We start from the raw sequence: 19,832 nt of genomic DNA, 5'->3' as shown, positions 1-19,832 counted from the left end.
CATTACTTGTCTAGAAACATGTCTACAATTCAAGAAAAGATAATTGTAAATAATTTCTTTCAAACAAATTCTAAAGAAAGGACATCTTAAGCTATTTTTTTTCTCTTTTTCTTTTGGCATTTTACCAGTTTTCAGGAATTATAACCCCCATATAGAAGGGAGATGTAGGCAATTTTGCATGTCAACTTTTCCAGAGTGATTAACATAAATTAAAAATTTGAAAACAAAATAGTGATTTTAATAAACCTCAGGAAACATGCATCTGTCAAGCAAGCCAATGATACTTCAATGATTTTTAAAGAGCAGCACAGTTTCTTAAAATGTAATCCTGCTCAAAAGTAAAAGTAAAGCCAAAAACAAAACGAAAATATCTGAGTGTCTTCAGCTGAAGACCTCTCCTCTCTTCCCTCTTAGGTTGGTCTGCGGAACACCAGAACTTCCCATAATAGAAAAACATCACTACTAAAGTAAGGCAACATGTGACACAATTTACACTGCTGTGTAGAAGGAGCTAATAGTGTTTTCAGCTATACCTTTGATGCATCTGCACAACCTATCCACCTCTAACCACCACTCCCCTTCCCGCCACTATCTGATCTAGGACTCCATGATGCTCCAGCCTCCTGACAACTCTCCATCCCACCTCTGCTACTATTATTTTTTGGGGTGTTCATGCAGCATGCAGAAGTTCCCAGACCAGTAATCAAACCCACACCACAGCAGTCGCTGTAGTGACAATAGTTAAACTGCTGCACCCCAAGGGAACACCTCCCTGCTATTATTTTTTCTCAACAACATATCCTCAGGTAATCTCACTAAACTGTAAATCAGATCACACTACTTCTCTGCACAAAACACTCTGATGGCTTCTCATCTCACTTTGATTAAAATCCAGAGTTTCACAAGAACCTGCAATTTTGTACTCCATTTCATGACTGCTGGCACCTCTCTGCCCTTATGTTATACTTCGATCAATTCTTCAACACTGACTTCTTTACAGCCAAAGGGCCCCTCATGCTTCAGCTTGCAATACACTTTATAGGCTCCTCCCTTCAACAGGACCTCTTCCTCTCTCCACCTAGAATGCTTTTCCCTGTAGTTATCCACATAGGCAGACCCCCAGATTCCTTCAGTTCTTTCTTGAAACTTCCCCTAATATTCTGTATATCCCAATACACTACATGCGTGTGTGTATTTATTGTGCACATTTTCTGCACCCCAGCCATTATCCCAAGAAAGAAGGGAGTTTTGCTTTTTGTTACTGTTTTCATAGTGCCTAGAAGAGTATCTTACACATAGTAGATGCTCATTAAACAATTTGATTGAATGAATGAATGAGTGAATGAATTATAAAATGATTTAAAACATCTGAGTAGCATTACCTCCTCTATGTAAATTCAAACACTTATGTATGGAAATAATGTTTGAAAATCATAATTACTTTTATTCATTCTTTAATTATTGTTAGGACACTTTTATTTTTAAAAAATTTCTCTGTATATTTTTTGCTTTTTGTTTTCTGTTAAGTATGAATTTTTATTTAAGGATATAGCAAAATATTTATTATAAAAAATGGTTGGGGAACCAAAATAATTGATTTTCATTTATCTAATGTGACAATGCATTCTAAGTACATTGGCATTTACATTTATGCTTCCATTCACAAATATTTCTAAGAAATCTGTCTACTTTTTTGTTTGTTTATTTCATTATTAGGATAATTTAAAGGTTAATGCAACCATGCTTTAGAAATAAGACTAATGGCGAAGCAGTATTTCTCTGGAGTGTATGAAATAACAGTGGAGCTCTCTACAGCACATAAAGCATTCAACATGACAGACATAACATACATTAAAATCTGTCATGTAATGCTATACTTGGAGTCCAGAAATTAGCTGATACATAAAATGTTTTTACAACACAAAGACCAACTTTACAGAAACTCAAACTGATTGAATTCTAAGTAATAGGAACATTTACCAAAATTTTAAAGGTATCAGAATATGCTAGATGGTATTCTCCAGAAATTTATATTGTTCTAAAAGTTAGGGGAGAGTTTGCATAATTGAGGGTTTCTGCTCACTTTCATAAAAGTTTTAAAACTTATTGAAACAATATTCTCATTTCATCTCTCTTTTTTCAAGTTAAAAACATTTACCAGCAGCTACTTGCTATATTGGTGATCATTTTCAATACAATTATAACCTTACTCATAATTTTAGAAGCTTAAGTACCAGTATTTTTAGGAGGGAGTATGGAGGTTGCATCTGAAAAGTTGTTAGTAAATAGTCAGAGCTACACACATGCATGGAATCATTTTCCTTCATTATTGCTCTAGTTTCTATTATTTAATGATAAATTTTCTGAAGAATTTACAGTGGAATACATTTTAATACTGATTTAAGATCATTAAAATATGTTTAAAATGTATTTTACATATTATTTGATAAACCCATTTTAATCAATGACAAGATTAAACAAAAAATAGAATTTTAATCCAGATTAATTAGATTTATGAATTTCTTTAACAAATTGGGCTTTTGGTCTTGTATTTGAAAATCTCTGCCTAACCTAAGGTTAAAAACATTTTCTCTTGTGTTTTCTTTTAGAAGCTTTATAGCTTTAGTTCTTACAATGTAGGTCTATGGTTTAATTCAAATCAAGCTATGTATATGGTACAAGATATGAACTGAAGCTATGTTTGCTTATGAATCTCCAATTGTTCCAGCGCCATTTGTTGCAAAGCTTATTCTTTTTCCACTGAATTGCCTTTGTACCTTTGTAAGAAATCAGATGTCTATGTGTGTCTATATATTTTTGGACTCTCTATTCTATTGCACTCAATATTTGTCCATCTTTATGTCAAAAGCACATTATCTTGATTACTAAAATTTTTAAGACTTAAAATCAGATAATGTTAGTCCTCCAACTTTAGCATTGTTTTAATTTTTTTTGTTTATTTCATAACTTTTTGCATTTTCCATTTAAATTTTATAATCACTTTGCAATGTATATAGAAAAGTCTATGAGGATTTTGTTTGGGATCGCACTGACTCTTTAGATAAATTTGTAGAAAGTAGCAATACTGATTCTCCTGACTTATGAACACTGTATGTCTCTCCAATATTAAGTTCTTCTCAGTAATATTTTATAGATGTCAGTATATAAGCTTTGCTCATTTTTTAACAGATATAACCCTAATGTTTTCATTTTTTGATACTACACTTCATTCTCTCTTTTATTTTAACCATTTTAATGAGGTTTGATTGAAATACAACAAGCAGTATGTATTTAATGTACACAACTTGGTGAGTTTGGACATTGTTAAGAAAAAACGTAGACATGTTTATATACATATGTATATACTTATACTATACTCACAAAGAATTATCAAACTCTAACCATCAAAAAACAAACAAAAAAACAATAAAAATGGGGAAAAGATTTGAATCCACACTTTACCTTAGAAGAGAGAGGGCAAAAGAGTACATGGAAAGATATTGAGCATCATTCATTACTTGAGAAATGCAAACTAAAATGACTGTGTGTTAGCAAGTGTCGGTGAAGACGCGGAGGAACAGAACTCTTTTACACTGTTGATGGGATTGTCAAATGATATAAACTCTTTGGAAGACAGTGTGGTCAGCTGAATAATGGCTCCTTAAAGATGCTAACATTGTAAATCCTGAAACCTGTGAATATGTTTGTTACCTTACATGGTAAAGGGGACTTTTCAGATGTGACTAACTGAAGAATCTTTGGGATTTAGGAAATTATCATGGATCATTTAGGTGGAACCAATGTGGTCACAAAGGGACTCATGAGAGGGAGGGAGAATGATCAGAGTCAGCAGTAAGAGGGATGATCATGGAAGCAAGAGGTTACAGTATCTGAGGGAAAGGGAAGCAGCCAAGGAATGCAGGCAACCTGGAAACTAAAAAAGCAAAGTAGTGGATACCTGCTTGGAGCCTCCAGAGGAAACATACTGGAGGACAACTTGATTTTAGACTTTTTACCTCTAGAAATGTAAGAGATAGTAATAAATGTAATAGTGTTAAAAATTCACCTGTATGACTTCCCTGGTGGCCTAAATATTAAGGATTTGGTGTTGTCACTGCTATGGTGCCGGTTTAATCCCTAATGCAAGAACTTTCCCATGCCACCAGCATGGCCAAAAATAAACACATTTACAGTGTCACCCAGTCTTCCCCTCTTAGATATTCATGCAAGAGGAATAAGAGTTTATGGTCATCTAAAAACATGAGTGTTTGTAGCAAAGTATGGATATAAGGAAAACCTGGAAACAAGCCAATGTCACAGGTGAATGGATAAACAAATCATGGTAGAAACACACAATGGAATGCTACTAAGCAATTTTTTTTAAAATGGCTTTTTCAGTTCACACGTAAGGAGCTTGGAACTTACCCTCTCATCCTAACAACAACAAAAAGCTAAAGAGACTGAAAAAGCAAACATTTCTTGGATCCACAAGAGGGGGAGGACTCAGAGAAAACTACAGCTCCCAAGATTGGAAAGAGAGATGAATAGAAGGAAGCATGGCTTACCAGACCAGAGACTCTTGAGCAGAACCCATCAGAGCCAGCAATGGAGTAGAAAACCTGAACCACAACTGGTAAATTGCTGGAGGTTCAGTGTGCACAGCTCTGAAAATTTAAAACTCCAGGGGGATTCAGTCATGGGGAAGGTCCTCAACATCGTGAGATTTGCCTCCAGGAGCTTGATCAGGTCCCCACAATAAATATCTGAGAAAAATACTCCGGTGCTTTCCAAAGGGAGAAGGGAAAATGAAATATTTTGAAACACCTCTCAGATCACTCTGTTCTTAACAAGCCTGACCACAGGGGAAACTGGTTAACCACAGCCTAACCTGCTAGAGTATTATCAGAGCCTGATTTACCTGGGGAAAGGGAAATATCTAATCCAGCCCATGCTAGGCATTCTGGCCCACCTAAGGAGTAAGAAAAACTTGAGAAACACTTGTGAAGTTCAGTTCAGAGGCAGAGGCTCACTGAAAGACTGAGAACTAATCATAGCCTATAGAATTCTTCCCCTGCCTCCATCCCTACTATTGCACCATTAAAGGATTATTTATGGCAGTTCCATTCCCTGTGCATCTTATCCTGCTATCATGAAAAAAATTATAAGGCATACCTAAAGGCAAAAAGCACAAATTGAAGAAACAGAGCAAGCATCAGAATGAGATAGCACAGGAGTGTTGGGATTATCAGAGCAGGAATTTAACCAACTTTGATTAATATGCCAGGGGCTCTAAAGGAGAAAGTAGATAGCATGTAAGAACAGATGGGCAATATAAGCAGAGATAGAAATCCTAGGAAAGAACTAAAACAAAATGAGAGAGATAAAATACACTAACAGAAATGAAGACTACCTTTGATGGGCTTATTGGTATAGACTGGGTATAGCTGAAGAAAGAACCTTTGGGCAAGAGGATGTATCAATAGGATCCTCAAAAACCTCACATATTTGTCCTTAAACATTCATTCAAATCCATAGAATGCCCAAAACAAAAAGTGAACTCTAGGGTAAACAATGGATTTTGAGTGATAGTTTAGAGTAGGTTCATCCTTAGCAAAAAATGTACCATTCTGGTGAGTGATGTTGATAATGGGAGGGGCTATGCATGTGTGGAGGCAGGAGGTATGCAGAAAGTCTCTGTATCTTCTCAGTTTTCTTCGGAACATAAAACTATTCCCCCCAAAATGAACAACTGATATATACACAAAATGAAATAAAAATAAAAATAGGACATTATACAAAACAAACCAACAGTTAATTTGCTCAATGTTAATTCTTCCTAGGGATGTCCTAGGTTGCTAGATGCCTAGTTATCAACCTTCTCAAAACATTGTTCCTTCATTATAAATATCACATGTAATCTTCCTTCCAGTAACCTGACTCAAAATACAGAACATCTTTGATATTTCATTTAGCCAAGCACACCTCTTACATGGTCAGTCAATATATTCCCTTTTTTTCCCATGGCTCTCAGCTCTTTTACCCCCATTTAATGTACCTCCACACTGTTTTAAATCATCATTTCATGCAAATGAATGAATAACATCCACTAACAGGTTTATTAACCTTAATTTTTTATTTAAAATATATCATGCAGAATATTAGCTAAATTAATCTCAAAAACCCACTTCATCAAGACCCAAATCAATTAAAAATTGTAAATGTGTCTACTACTGGGAAAATAATGTGTGTACTTGACAGTTCATTGCAATATCTGGAGCTGGATGCTTTTAAAATTTTTTCACATTATTTCCAGTTGTTTATTTAATTTCAAGCCCAACATTTAACTTCTTACATGTATAAACTACTCCTCCACTAATTTATAACTCTGAATCATGTCTAGGTAATATAATTTATTGAATTTCCCTCACTGGTGAATAGCATGTGGTTATATATATTGGTGTATCAGTAAACAATTCTTGAATTAAGTAATTAATGTGTATATAAAGAAGCCTTTCTGAATAGGTTGGACAATTTGTGGCGAAAAACAAGAGCTAAACTTTAGAATATGAAAATAGTATGTAAAGGAGCTGTACTTGTTTGAAATGGTAAACAGAGTTATAATCAAGAGGGTTGAGACCACAGTTAAACTACCTCCTGGAATGAAAATTAATGAAATTCTGTAACATCATTTTCAAAGTTAATAAATTTCATTTTCAGGAAATTCTTGCAAAACCACATTTCTTTGTTTTACTCTCAAAAAATACTTTAATATGAATATTACATGAAGTTTAAAATTATTAAACCATTCCTTAGCATCCTGCATATCCATTAATTCCAGTGCTTCTCAAACTTCAATGTATATTCACATGTCCTGGGCTTTTGTTAAATATCTATGTTCTCATTCAGCAAGTCCTGGGTGAGATGCAGATCTGTGTGTCTAATAAACTCCCCTATAAGGCCAGTGCAGCTGGACCACACGCTCTGGAAGTTCATCTTCAGAACATGTTTATGACTTTTTCCTCCTTAGTGCCTCACAGCCCTGGTATGTTGCCTATTTACACTGATGGGAAAAATCACATAGAAGGTGACTATTGTGGGAAGATTAGGACTTTTTTTCTAAATAATCAGTCGTTTCCTGGATTTTTTATTAACTAGAAGAATGTGATTCAAGTCAGCACACATTACAGCAATTATTGTCATGATCATATTATAAACTATGCTTTCCTTTATATGTACACTTTAAAGCATTTGTCCCACTGAACTTCACTTCACTTCTGCAATCATGCTCTTTATTACTCTTCTGAAATATTTGTCACTACCATTGTTTTCTCTGTAGCATGCTAATTTTATAAAAGAAGCCGAGAACTGCAGATTACAAAATACAATATATTAGGCATTTTGGCACATTTCAATTATTAATTAAGTTTCCATACCTAACAGGTGATCACCTGAGCTGCAATCCATCCTTGGTTAATGAAAGGAATTAGTCATTCTTCAAGTCAGTTGATTATGCTGATTAGAATCTTAATGCACCAGCTTTTATCTGCCTTTAATTTTATCATTTATAATTGTAATAGAAGGTGTTAAAGATTATTGAGACCAAACCCAAACCTCTATGGATGAACAATTTTAATCCTTTTCGCGTTTCATAGCACCAATAGAATATAATGAAATTTCAACATGGAGAAATAAAGGAACATTTTTCAGGTGTGTTTATACAATTAAAACGAGCCAGCGCATACTAAATGCTTCCTTCTTATTCAGCTCATACCATTTTATGCATCTAGTATAAAGCACTATGTGAGATAATTGAATCAAAGCATTACACTAAGGATTCAAATAATATGAGTCCATATGCTTGATCGTATTTTCCAAGAGTTCATTACACATTACCTACTGTGCTCTAATGTCATAGAAAATATATAATTCTACGTTGAATATATATCACTCTATTTTAAGTATGCATTTGCATATGTATCTCTGTTTAGATTGGAAGTTTAAAGTAGGGCCTTATGTCTTGCATCTAAAGTTACTAATAAAGGGATTTTACAAAGTGTTCAGTAAATATTTTTTGAACTGGATAGAATATTATTACTTTTTCTAAATATTTCAGTGAGAAGGAAACTTAGTTCCTTTCCCTAAAAGAGCACAACATTTATACTATTTTATGCTTATATCCTACTTATATATAACATCACAGCACTCACACAAGACATTAGTCAAGTAGGCAAGCAATGTATCACTGTGGAATGAAATATGTAACACAAAGGTTTGCTCATCTCAGATAAGTTATCAAACATTAAGGTTGTTGCCAATACAGACAGTATTCGGAGAAGCTCTGATCCTTGCTATTCTTCTCAGATTCAAATTCCCCTTCAAGTGAAACCTTCTGAAATTAATATTATTCTCCAGGAATGTGACTTGCACATAAACCAGTAATACACTTCTCCATCTATACTGTAGGCTAACATCTTAACAAGATAATTTGCAAAACCAGATACGACCCATAATAAATCCCGGGCCATGGGTGGAGAAAGCACGAGGCAGGGTAAGGAAAAGCATTGTTGAGTGAGACACACAATTTAGTGTGGCCACTTTAAGATGCTTGCTAGTAGGCTCAAGAACAGCATCCAAGAGTTCGTGCTACCCTCTCGGCAGCCTCTTTAACTTCAGCAGTGAGTGTGACAGTCCCAGATGTAACTTGATCCATGATCAAGTTAGCAGTGCTAATACAGCTGTGACATTACACCTGCTGCTTCCTGGAAGTCTCATTCTGCTGTAGCAGGATTTATTTTATTATGTGGAAATTGGTAGCAAGAAAGCTCTCAGGGTACCTTAAAGATGTTAGGATAAAAGCCATCTGGTACCCAATTTCTTTGATCTGGGACCCGAACTGCTTCTAAAAAGCAATGAGTGAAGAGATAGAGTTTGGGAGTTTTATTAGGAATTCCTAGCCAAGATGAATATCATTCATCATTTACCCATTATTAGTAGAACAACAAGAAAAAACATACAGAGCCCACAAATATCATTTCCATTCAAGACTGTATCTATGAAGACCTTCTGTGCATACACTAATAGCATATAAGCAATCACTGCACACTTTAGCTTGTTCTACTATGCGAATGTGTGAAATATGCACTAAATTGGGTATTGCAAAATGTGCTTTTGTTGTTACACCTAAAAATGCAAAACCATACATGACCCTCATTTGGGAGAATTAGTCAAAAGTGCAAACATGGAAATATTATTTGTCATTAAAAATACACTTAAGTTAAAAGTATAATAATTACTAGAAGATAAGCACAGTGATCAGAAGACAGATCTTTGGGCATTTATGAGATTGTTAGGTACAAATAAAAGAAGCAGAAAATTATATCAGCACCATTTCCTTTTTTTTTTCTTTGTCTTTTTTGGGGCCGCATCTGTGATGTATGGAAGATCCCAGGCTAGGGATTGAATCAGAGCTGCAGCTGCTGGCCTACACCACAGCCACAACAACACAGGATCTGAGCCACATCTGCAACCTACACCACAGCTCACAGCAATAAAGGATCCTTAACCCACTGAATAAGGCCAGGGATGGAGCCCATATACTCATGGATAGAAGTCGGGTTCATTAACTGATGAACTGTGATGGGAACCCCCTCAGCACTATTTCTTAACTCTAATTATGCTTCAATATTTGCAAAATACTGGAAAAACCATTTGTAGATAGCCTATATTATCTCTGTGTGGAGGCCCATTATATTAAAAAGAATTAACTCCAAAATTATGTATCTGTTGCTGAAATATACAATTGGAATAGCATTGTGTTAGTTAAATTTCATCTTCTGATGGTAGAAAAAGACTAGATTGCAATTTATTTTCATTTTTCATAAAGTTTGGCTCAATGCTAAGTAGTACTTTCAACATAGTTTCCAATTGAACTAAAAAAGACTATACAAGGTTTATTTCTTTATTTTCTAATATTTACTTAAAATAATTTAAAAGTATCAATCCTGAGCATAGACTCTAGGCTAAGACATACTATTGGTTTTGTAAATATTTGGAGTAGTAAGTAAGTTATGTTACACTGAGCTCCCAAAGGAACTAGTCTTAGAAATTGGTGCGTGTGTGTTTACATGTTTCAATGGAGTGTGTTTATACTTTTCATTCTATAGTTGGGGCTACTGAGGTTCAGAGTAAGTGCCTTATATTTTGCTCTATGAAAGCGGTTGAATTTCAGTGAGAAGTGAGTTAGTTCTCATCATCTAAGAATGAACAGTGTACCTAATCCAAACATTGGTGGTCTGAGACAACTTTTTGGAGGAAATCATGTCCGAGCTGACACATTGAGAAGGGAAACAGGGTCACATGGTGTGTGCAGGTGTGTGTATGTTGTGGGTGCATACATATGCACAAGATGGCAAATAAGTGTAGGAATTAAACTGAGTTGTGGCAACATAGTGGGAGGGAATTGTGTTCCTTGGGTTCGAAAAACGGGTCATGGGTACATAATGGGTCATGGATAGGGAAAAGAATGTGCAAAGCACAGAAGAAAAAAAGAAGCATATGCACTGATGGAACTAAATGATTTCATTTTGAATGTACAACACAATTCTAAGATGACTAAGTTCACACCACATTTAGGGTCAGGGCTATTACAATGTAATGTCTAAATCTTCTAACCCTTCAGCCACAATTTTCTCTGCCTTAGTCAGGGCTATGTTATGACTTTTATGAGCCCTAGATAATTTGCCTTCATAGGCTTTTGGTTGATAAAATAGAAAATATATCTTACAAATGCATTCATTTAAAGACACATATATTAGTATTATATACTAAATCATTGTCTTTGATGTAAAAATACAATTTTTCCTTTGATTCAAAAAAAAAAATTCAAGAGGCCCTTTCTAAACAAATAATTAGGGTCCTGAGTCTGTGCCTAATAGAAAAATCAGCCCCGACTTTAGAAGCAAACATACAATCAAGTACTTTTAAACTGAGCTTCAGTGATAAGTTTTTTTCTCCTATAACTTAAGTTGACAGATATGGAAACAGTTTCCAAGTAATGTTATGTGATGTGCTCAGTCTCAGTTAGTGTCATAATCAGAATTATAACTCAAGTGACCAGATTCCTCTTGCACTGTTCTGAAGTGCCCTGCATAATTTAATAATGAATAGATGTTATTATGATTAAAATGTACACTTTAATGCTCTTATCTAAAAGACATCTGGTTAGATTCCAGGCTGCCGAGCACAACTGAGATGTATCCACTGGAAATGGGACATTTCTGACACTGCAGGAAGTGTGTGAACTATAGGTCATGGAAGTATTGGGATCCACATAGCAAGACTGTGGGTAAAGAATATTTATTTATATTTATTTAAAATGTTAATAATAATGTGTTTAGACATGTACATTCCATAAAGTCCTTTTTTTTTTTGGTTGCACTTGCAACACACAGAAGTTCCTTGGCTAGGGACTGAACCCATGCCACTGCAGTCACCAGAGCCACATCAGTGACAATGAGAGATTCTTAACCTGCTGAGCCATCAAGGAACCCCCTGCAGGTTGCTTTTAATTTGAACTATATCACTGAAATGTTAAATTTTATATATAAATTTTCTATTCAAGTCCCCTTAAGAACAAAGATTCTATAGCTAATTTTTCAAGAATTATGTCTCTGGAAGGAAAATTGGAATTGGTTAAGATTGTAAATTATTTGTTAAAGAGGAGATTTTTAAGTTTTCCTCTAAAGGTATGGTTCCTTTTAGTGGTTTCTGTCCCTTATCCTAACTCACACCAGATCCTGGCCCTACCACTATCAATCCTCTGGTAGGCCTCTTGGAATTCCAAATGAAATATAGCTTGCAATCTTTCACATGGTAAGTTTTAGGACCACCCACTTTAGAAAATTTTGGGGGTTTGTAGTGCAAATATCAGTGAGGAGATTATGTAATTATTTTTACTTTAGAAAGTATTAAAATTTGTAAGACTTCACTGAATCATTTGGTACCCAAATCCAGTGTAAAAAAATCTGGTGTAAAAGATCACTCCAACACAAAACTATACTTACTGAAGGTAGTAAAATTTGTAAGCTTTGGACATTAAAAGAGGTTATACATTGGCCCCTGAACAATTATATACTTGACATATATTCAGTCACAATCACTATGGGAACCAGAAGGATTTATCATTTCCATGAGAATTTAGTAAGTCAAGATTGATGCCAGGAAAAAAAAAAAAAAGAATGCATTAGAACTGGACCACTAAGACTCAGTCCATAAAATGCCATCCATTCAGTTAACTGCAAAGTATATGTCAAGCAGAGTGCTGCTCAGAATTTCCCCTCTCCCTTGAATAATTGGTGTACCTGTTGGGTATACCCTTGCTTCTGCTGAAATGTGTTTGTGCACGTATCCTCCTTCACTAAAATCATATATAATGGTGACCTTTCCCCTACCCCTTCGGTGCAGATTCTCAGAGCTATCTGAAATGCTGTCTCCCAAGCTATAGTCGTCATTTTGCCCCCCAAAAAACCTTAATTCACAAATAACTTTCATGTGTTTTTTTCCTTTTCAGTAGACACTCTAAATAGGCATTCTGCATCTTGAGGAAACATCATTTTATTGCTCTGTGTAAGGGTGTGTATGTGTGTGTGTGTGTTCTAAATGGACTTTGATAGACTAAATTAATCAAAGGAAGTATTATATAGCACACATTTACATTTTAAGGCATTTTAGGCTATTTTCCTGACCACCAAGGAAGATGGAATCCTAGATACTTAGAGGTGGGGAATTAGGAGGGATACATAAAGGAAGTCAAGAGTTTATTTAGATTGCATTTACTCACTTTCTTGCTCCCATAAATAAGCTATGGAATAAGAATAAGGTGTCATAAAGGAGCAATATGCCTCCAGTCCTAATTTTCTAGAATGGGAACATCTTGCATTCATTCAAATATTTTTTCTTATGTATTTTGCAAATATGTGTAGTCGCGCCCTTAAGCATATCCCTTTGATCATTCCCATAATTTTTTTTTATTTTAAATGATTTTTATTTTTTCCATTATAGCTGGTTTACAGTGTTCTGTCAATTTTCTACTATACAGCAAGGTGACTCAGTCATACATACATGTATACATTCTTTTTCTCACATTATCATGCTCCATCATAAGTGACTAAATATAGTTCCCAGTGCCATACAGCAGGATCTCATTGCTTATCCATTCCAAAGGCAATAGTTTCCGTCCATTAACCCCAAATTCCCATACTTTCTAAATTATAGCAGTTTCATTTATAATAAAATGGTAAAACCTAGCCAATTTTATTTTCTAAAGGAGTAATAGATCCACAAGGGAATAAATAAAACATCTGTGGTATATCCAGAGCAATAGAAAACAGTGTGTGGTAAGGAATTTCAGGACTTTGTATAACTAGAGTTATCAACTTCTGTCCTCCTTAGCATCAATTCTAAAGACCAATCACTTAAACTTGGAATTTTTTGTCTTGAGTTCTAATGCAAACCAAGCAGGAAATTAATGGTCAGATAAAGTAGACTCCAGAACAAGGAATATTTCCAGAGATACAGACTTCTCCATTATGAAAAATGGCCGTCACATAGAAAACTACAATCATAAATGTGTATACAGAGCTTCAAAATATATTAAGCAAAAAACAATAGAACTGAAAGGAAATAAAACATCAAAAAAATAAACAATTATGGTAGGAACCTACAATATTACCCCCCAAAATATCAGAATGAACATTCGTTTTAAGTATACATATAAAGTACAGTGAGAAGATCATATTCTGGACTATAAAACAAGTCATAATATATTTCATAAGATTGGAATTACGTAATGCATCTCTGAGTACAACAGATTTAAATTAGTAAATAATAAGAGAAAGGGAGATCTGAAAAGCCATATATGTTTGAAATTAACAATTTTTTTAAAGCCAAGGGATCAAACAGGATGGCACAAAAGAAATTATTAGAGTATATTTTGAATTGAATTAGAATTGAAAAAAAAAACATGTATTTCAAAATTTGTAGGCTATAGCTAAAATGTGCTTAGAGGGAAATTTGAAGTATTAAATACCAATTCAGTAGCGAGAAATTTATTGAATCAATTATCTGAGCTTCTCTTTTAATAGACTGCTAAAAAAAGAAGAAATTAATCCCAAATCTAAAAAACAAAGGCAATAATACATGTGGGTGTATATGTCCATATACATATGCATATATATGCAGCCATCGATGAGGTTAGAAACAAACAGCAGAGATAATTAATGAAACCAACAGTAGGAGAGTAAAAAAGGTTATCACTACGTATCCTATAGATAGTAAAAGATTATTAAAGAACCATTTCTAAAAGCTCATAAATTTTAAAAAGTAAGTGAAATAGAAAAATTCCATGAAAGACTCAACCAATCTCAGTCAAGAAGAAAAAGATAAATCAATAGTTCCATAAATATTTAAAATATTGAATCTATAGTTAATGACTGACACCAAAGAATGCTCTAGACCCAAAAAGTTTCACTAGCAAATTCAAACATTTAAGACATTTACCAGTTCTACACAAATTATTCAGAAAGTACTAGACTAGAAGAACACTCCCCAGTATATTTTATGAAGGCATCATTCCTCTGACTCCAAAATGATAAAAGACAATGTAAGAGGAAAAACAAAACAAAACCAAACCAAAGAGCAATAACCTTCAAGAAGATGAATATACAAATCTTTACCAAAATATTAGCAAGTGAAATTCAATAATATGTAAAATTATATCTTGACTTTATCCTAGTAAAGCAGGTTCAACATTTGAAAGCCAATCACTGTAATCCTGTTAACTGAATTAAAAAAAAAAAAAGACTGTGATCATTTCAGTTGATGAAGAGCAAATATTTGACAAAATCCAACCTCCCTTCTGATAAAAATTCTCAGTAAACTAGTAATAAAAGATAACTTCCTCAACTTATATAAAGCACCTACAGAATCCTAACATAACATCATACTTAGTGATGAGTAACAAAATGTTTCCCCCTATATGTGGAGGAGCAAGGTGTAGAGATGAGCTCTTACCACTTACATTCACTTTAAACTGGTGGTCCCAGCCAAAGCAATTAAGAAAGAAAAATAAATAAAAGCATACTATGGAAAAGTAAGAAATAAAACTGTCTTCTTTTACAAATGGTATGATTCTGAACATAGGAAATCACAGGTAATTTATTTTAAAATCTACTAAATCTAATCAACAAGTTTAGCAAGTTCACAGGAATACAAGGTCAAACAAACAAAAAAATCAATGGCATTTTTATGTACTAAAATTAGCAACTAAATTGAAATAAAAATTAAATAATAACATTTACAAAAGTACAGAAACAAAATATTACTTGGAAATCAAACAAAATTTATTTAAGATCAATTTGCTGGTATTTACAAAAGGCCAAGACATGGAAACAACCTAAGTGCCTATGGATGGATGAATGAATCAAGAAATTGTGATATATAGATAATTCAGCCATAAAAATGAAGGAATTCTACTACAACATGGATGGACCCCGAAGTCATTGTGGTAAGTGAAATGAGTCAGAGAAAGAATATACTGTACGATCTAAGTTATAAATAGAATCTTAAAAACAAAACAAAACAAATGCCAAACTCACAGAAGAAGAGATCCCATTTGTGCTTAATAGAAGCAGGAGTTAGAAGAGGGAGAATTAAAAGAAGATGGTCAAAAGATACCAACTTCCAGTTATAAGATAAATAAGTAATAGGATTGTAATATACCACTTGATTGACTCTTGTTAACAGTGCTGTATAATATACAGGAAAGTTGGTAAGACAGTAGATCCTAACAGTTCTCATCACAAGGAGAATATATTTCTCCTTTCTTTTCATTGCATATGAAATATATTCAAAGAAATGAATACATTTTCATTTATTTTCTACATGAGATGATGTATATTTATTAACAAAAACATATTGTGGTAATCATTTCATGATACAGCAAACCATCATGCTGTATGCCATAAACTTATACAGTGATGCATGTCAATTATTTATCAATAAAGCTAAAGAAAAATGTCCAGAAATGCTTTGGCAGTGCCCATTTAAAGGCAGAGGTCTAACTCTCCTGCTCTTAAATGTGGGCCAGTTTCTTAGTGACTTGCTTCTAACAAATAGAGTGTGGTGGTAATGATGGTATAAGACCTCTGCGGTTATACAAAGAATACAGCCTTCTCCTGATACTGTCTTACTCTTGGATCACTCCCTCAAGGAAAGCCATGTTGTGCTGTGAAATCACTTAAAAATTCTGTGGTAAAGAACGGAGATTTTCCTCCAACAGCCATCAGCGACTTGTCAGCCACTGGAGGCAGGTACCTTGAAAGTGTATATCTTTCAGCCCCAGTCAGGCTTTCAGATAGTTACAGCTCTGGCTTACATCTGACTATAATCTCATGAGAAGGCCAGAACCACTGTAGCTAGTTGCTTCCTGTGGGAGAAAATAAATGATTAATATTGTTTTAAGCCTCTAAGTTCTGGGGTAATTTGTTATGTGGCAATAGATGACTAATACACTAGGTTTTCAGTAAATATTTTCTGAATGACTTTTTTTAAAGATTTGTAAGCTGAAAATTACCAATTCTGATGGGATAAATCATAAATAAGTAAATAATAAATTCTATTTATGATCTGGATAACAGTATTGTTTAAATGTTAATTCTCCCTACATTGATCTATTGAATCAAAAATGTTCATCAAACAGCAGGGTATTTTTGTAGATGTTGAGGAATCGTTTCTGGAATTTATATGTAATATCAAAAGAAATAAAATAGCCAAAGCAATTTGAGAAAGAGAAACAGAGTTGCAGAATTCATACTATGTGGTTTTAAGACTTATTATAAAGCTGGAGTAATCAACAGAGCAAGATACTGGTTAAACATTATATACACAGACTAGTGGAAGATATCAGAGAATCTAGAAAAAGACTCATATAAACGATTTCCTAAAACCTGAAAATATCATTCAATAGATAAAAGGAAATCATTTCAATGAATGGAGCTGGATCAATTGAAATGCAAGCTATATATTTTCTACTTAGAAAAAATAAGTTGAAGTGGATTATACATCTAATAAAAAAATCTAAACTATAAAACTTACAGAAGAAATAATTGGAGAAAATCTTTAGTATTTTTTAATTTATAAAGATTTCTTAGACATGACACCTAAATCTTTGATTTACAAAAGAAAAATTATTGATAAATTTGTCTTTATCAAAATGAAAAGCACTATCTTTTCACAACACATCATTAATAAGATGAAAAGACAAGTCATAAACTTGGAGAAAATAATTATAAAACACATATCTGATACAGCATTTATACATGCTACATTAATAAATATCAAAACTCAATATTCAAAAATAAACAACCTAATTAAAAATAGGCAAAAGGCTTGAACAGACACTTTGACAAAAGTTATACACATGGCAAATAAGCACATAAAATAATGCTTAACATATTTTTTCATTAGAAGTGAAAATTTAAAAGCTGAAATCACAATGCATACCACTATGCTACACTAAAATCACTAAAATAAAATTGTAAAAAGACATTACCAAGTGTTGGCAAGGATGCAGAGCAAATGAACCTTCTGTCCCTTGATGGTGGGAATGCAAAAATACTATAGCCACTTAGAAAACAAATGGCAGTTTCTTAAAATGTTACACATGCACTTAGCATTTGATAAAATATTCCTATCCTAGATATTTGTCAAGGAGACATAAAAATATTTGTTCGCATAAAACTAAATGTAAATGGTTATGCCTGCTGTATTCATTATTTATTATAATAAAAAAATTGGAAACTACCCAGATGTCCTCAAATGGGTTAATGGACACACTTTGGTGTACCCATACAATGTCTTGCTCTTTTTCAATTAAAATGTCTGAGCTATTTATGCAAGCAGCCACATGGATGTATTGCAAATGCATTATGCTAAATGGAAGAAACCAGACTCAAAAATCATAAATAGTATATGATTCCATTTACATGACATTCTTGAAAAAGTAAAAGTATAGGGATACAAAACACAACAGTTTAGTGGTTCCTAGGGCCTAGGTGCCACAAAGTGACATAAGGAAATTTTCTGAGGAGATGATAATGTTCTCTATTTTATCTGTGGTAGGTATTATAAGTCTGCATATATTTGTCAAAATTAAAACTATGTAAATTATACCTTTATGAAAATGGCCAACAGGTACATAAAAACATGTTCGACATCACTGAATATCAGCGAAATGCAAATCAAAACCACAATTGAAATCTCAACTTACACCTTTCAAGATATCTTGGCTATTACATAAAAGGATAAATGCCATTATACATTCCATTTATTTTGCCTTTTTTTTCAGGGCCGCACCTGCGGCATATGGAGGTTCCCAGGCTAGGGGTCAAATCGGAGATGTAGCCACTGGCCTAGTCCATAGCCAGAGCAAGCTGTATCTGAGCCGTGTCTGCAACTCATACCACAGCTCACAGCAATGCCGGATCCTTAATCCACTAAGTGAGGCCAGGAATCGTTTCCTCATGGATGCTAGTCAGATTCATTTCTGCTGAGCCACGATGGGAACTCCTATACGTTCAATGTTTTAAAAAGAATAATTACCTTCATTGTACTTTACTTTATTAGATATTAAATATTTTATTAATTAAAAACATTTAAGAATGTGAAATTTTATAAACTATCCAGGAAACAAAAACTACTGCATGTTCTTTATATATCTAAATAGGCGGTATCCAGAAAAGGTTTATCATTTTGAAATTTTATTTAGATCAATTGATCCTTTATTTTACACCAAGACATTGGTGTTCCAAAGAAAAAAAGATGCCCTAAATTATATGCCCTGTCTTGTTTCCTGTTATTCTTTTACTCTAGCTAGTTATCAGTTGTCAAAATGACAGACTAAATCTAACACCTAACAGTGTGCCAAGTATCTTTAGGAAAAAATCTCCATAATCTCATCAGGACTTTACATCCTCCACTTGGCCTGGACACTCACAGTTTCAGAAAACAGGGAGTCAGTGTAATAGTGCATAAAATATGAGAGCTCTGAAAGCCCATGCCTGCTTAGGGGAGTGTGTAATTTAATAAAGTGTTCATTGATGTCAGCACACTGGCTCATCACACTTGTGTTGATGTTGCAGCCTGCAGCACAGAAACTCCTACTGCTAATTAGATGACTGAAGTAAGATTAAATTTTCCTTGGAGATAGACACAAAGGTGGGGGAGTTTTTCTCAAAGGGATTTTTGATTTACAAGTATCTGATGGAACAGAACGAAAATAGGGAAGGGCACACTTTAGGGACAGCCAACAAGGGAAATGAACTCAACAGAGTTGCATTATTCATAAAAATGAAAGTTATAAAAGACACCACCACCAGGCTTCTATTGTTTCTACTTTATTCACACACAAATTTCTTACATAAATTATAAATAAAGAATAATATTTTTATGACTTACATGCTAAGCTTTTTAACAATCCCTTGTAAATCCCAGAGAAACTCAAGAGCTGTGAGTTGAAATTCCGTATGTTGTATTTTACACCTTATTGTCTAGGGATATCTATTAGTTTTACCTTTTATAATTCTATTCAAAAAAATCAAATGAATGATTTCTCAAAATAAGTTGAATTATGTATCAATCACAGAGCTAGGAAGGACTTTTCATCTAAGAGCATACAGATGAAAGTTTTGCTCATATTGAAGTGAAAGCAAATATTCTGTGATGATTTCCATAAAAGGGTTTTAATACTTAAATATTTTATCTCATAGCCTGACCTA

This window comes from Phacochoerus africanus, chromosome 1 (genome assembly GCF_016906955.1).
Source record: "Phacochoerus africanus isolate WHEZ1 chromosome 1, ROS_Pafr_v1, whole genome shotgun sequence".
In the NCBI taxonomy this organism is placed as follows: domain Eukaryota; kingdom Metazoa; phylum Chordata; class Mammalia; order Artiodactyla; family Suidae; genus Phacochoerus; species Phacochoerus africanus.
The sequence above is the reverse complement of the archived record's forward strand: the minus strand, read 5'-3'. Positions refer to the sequence as shown.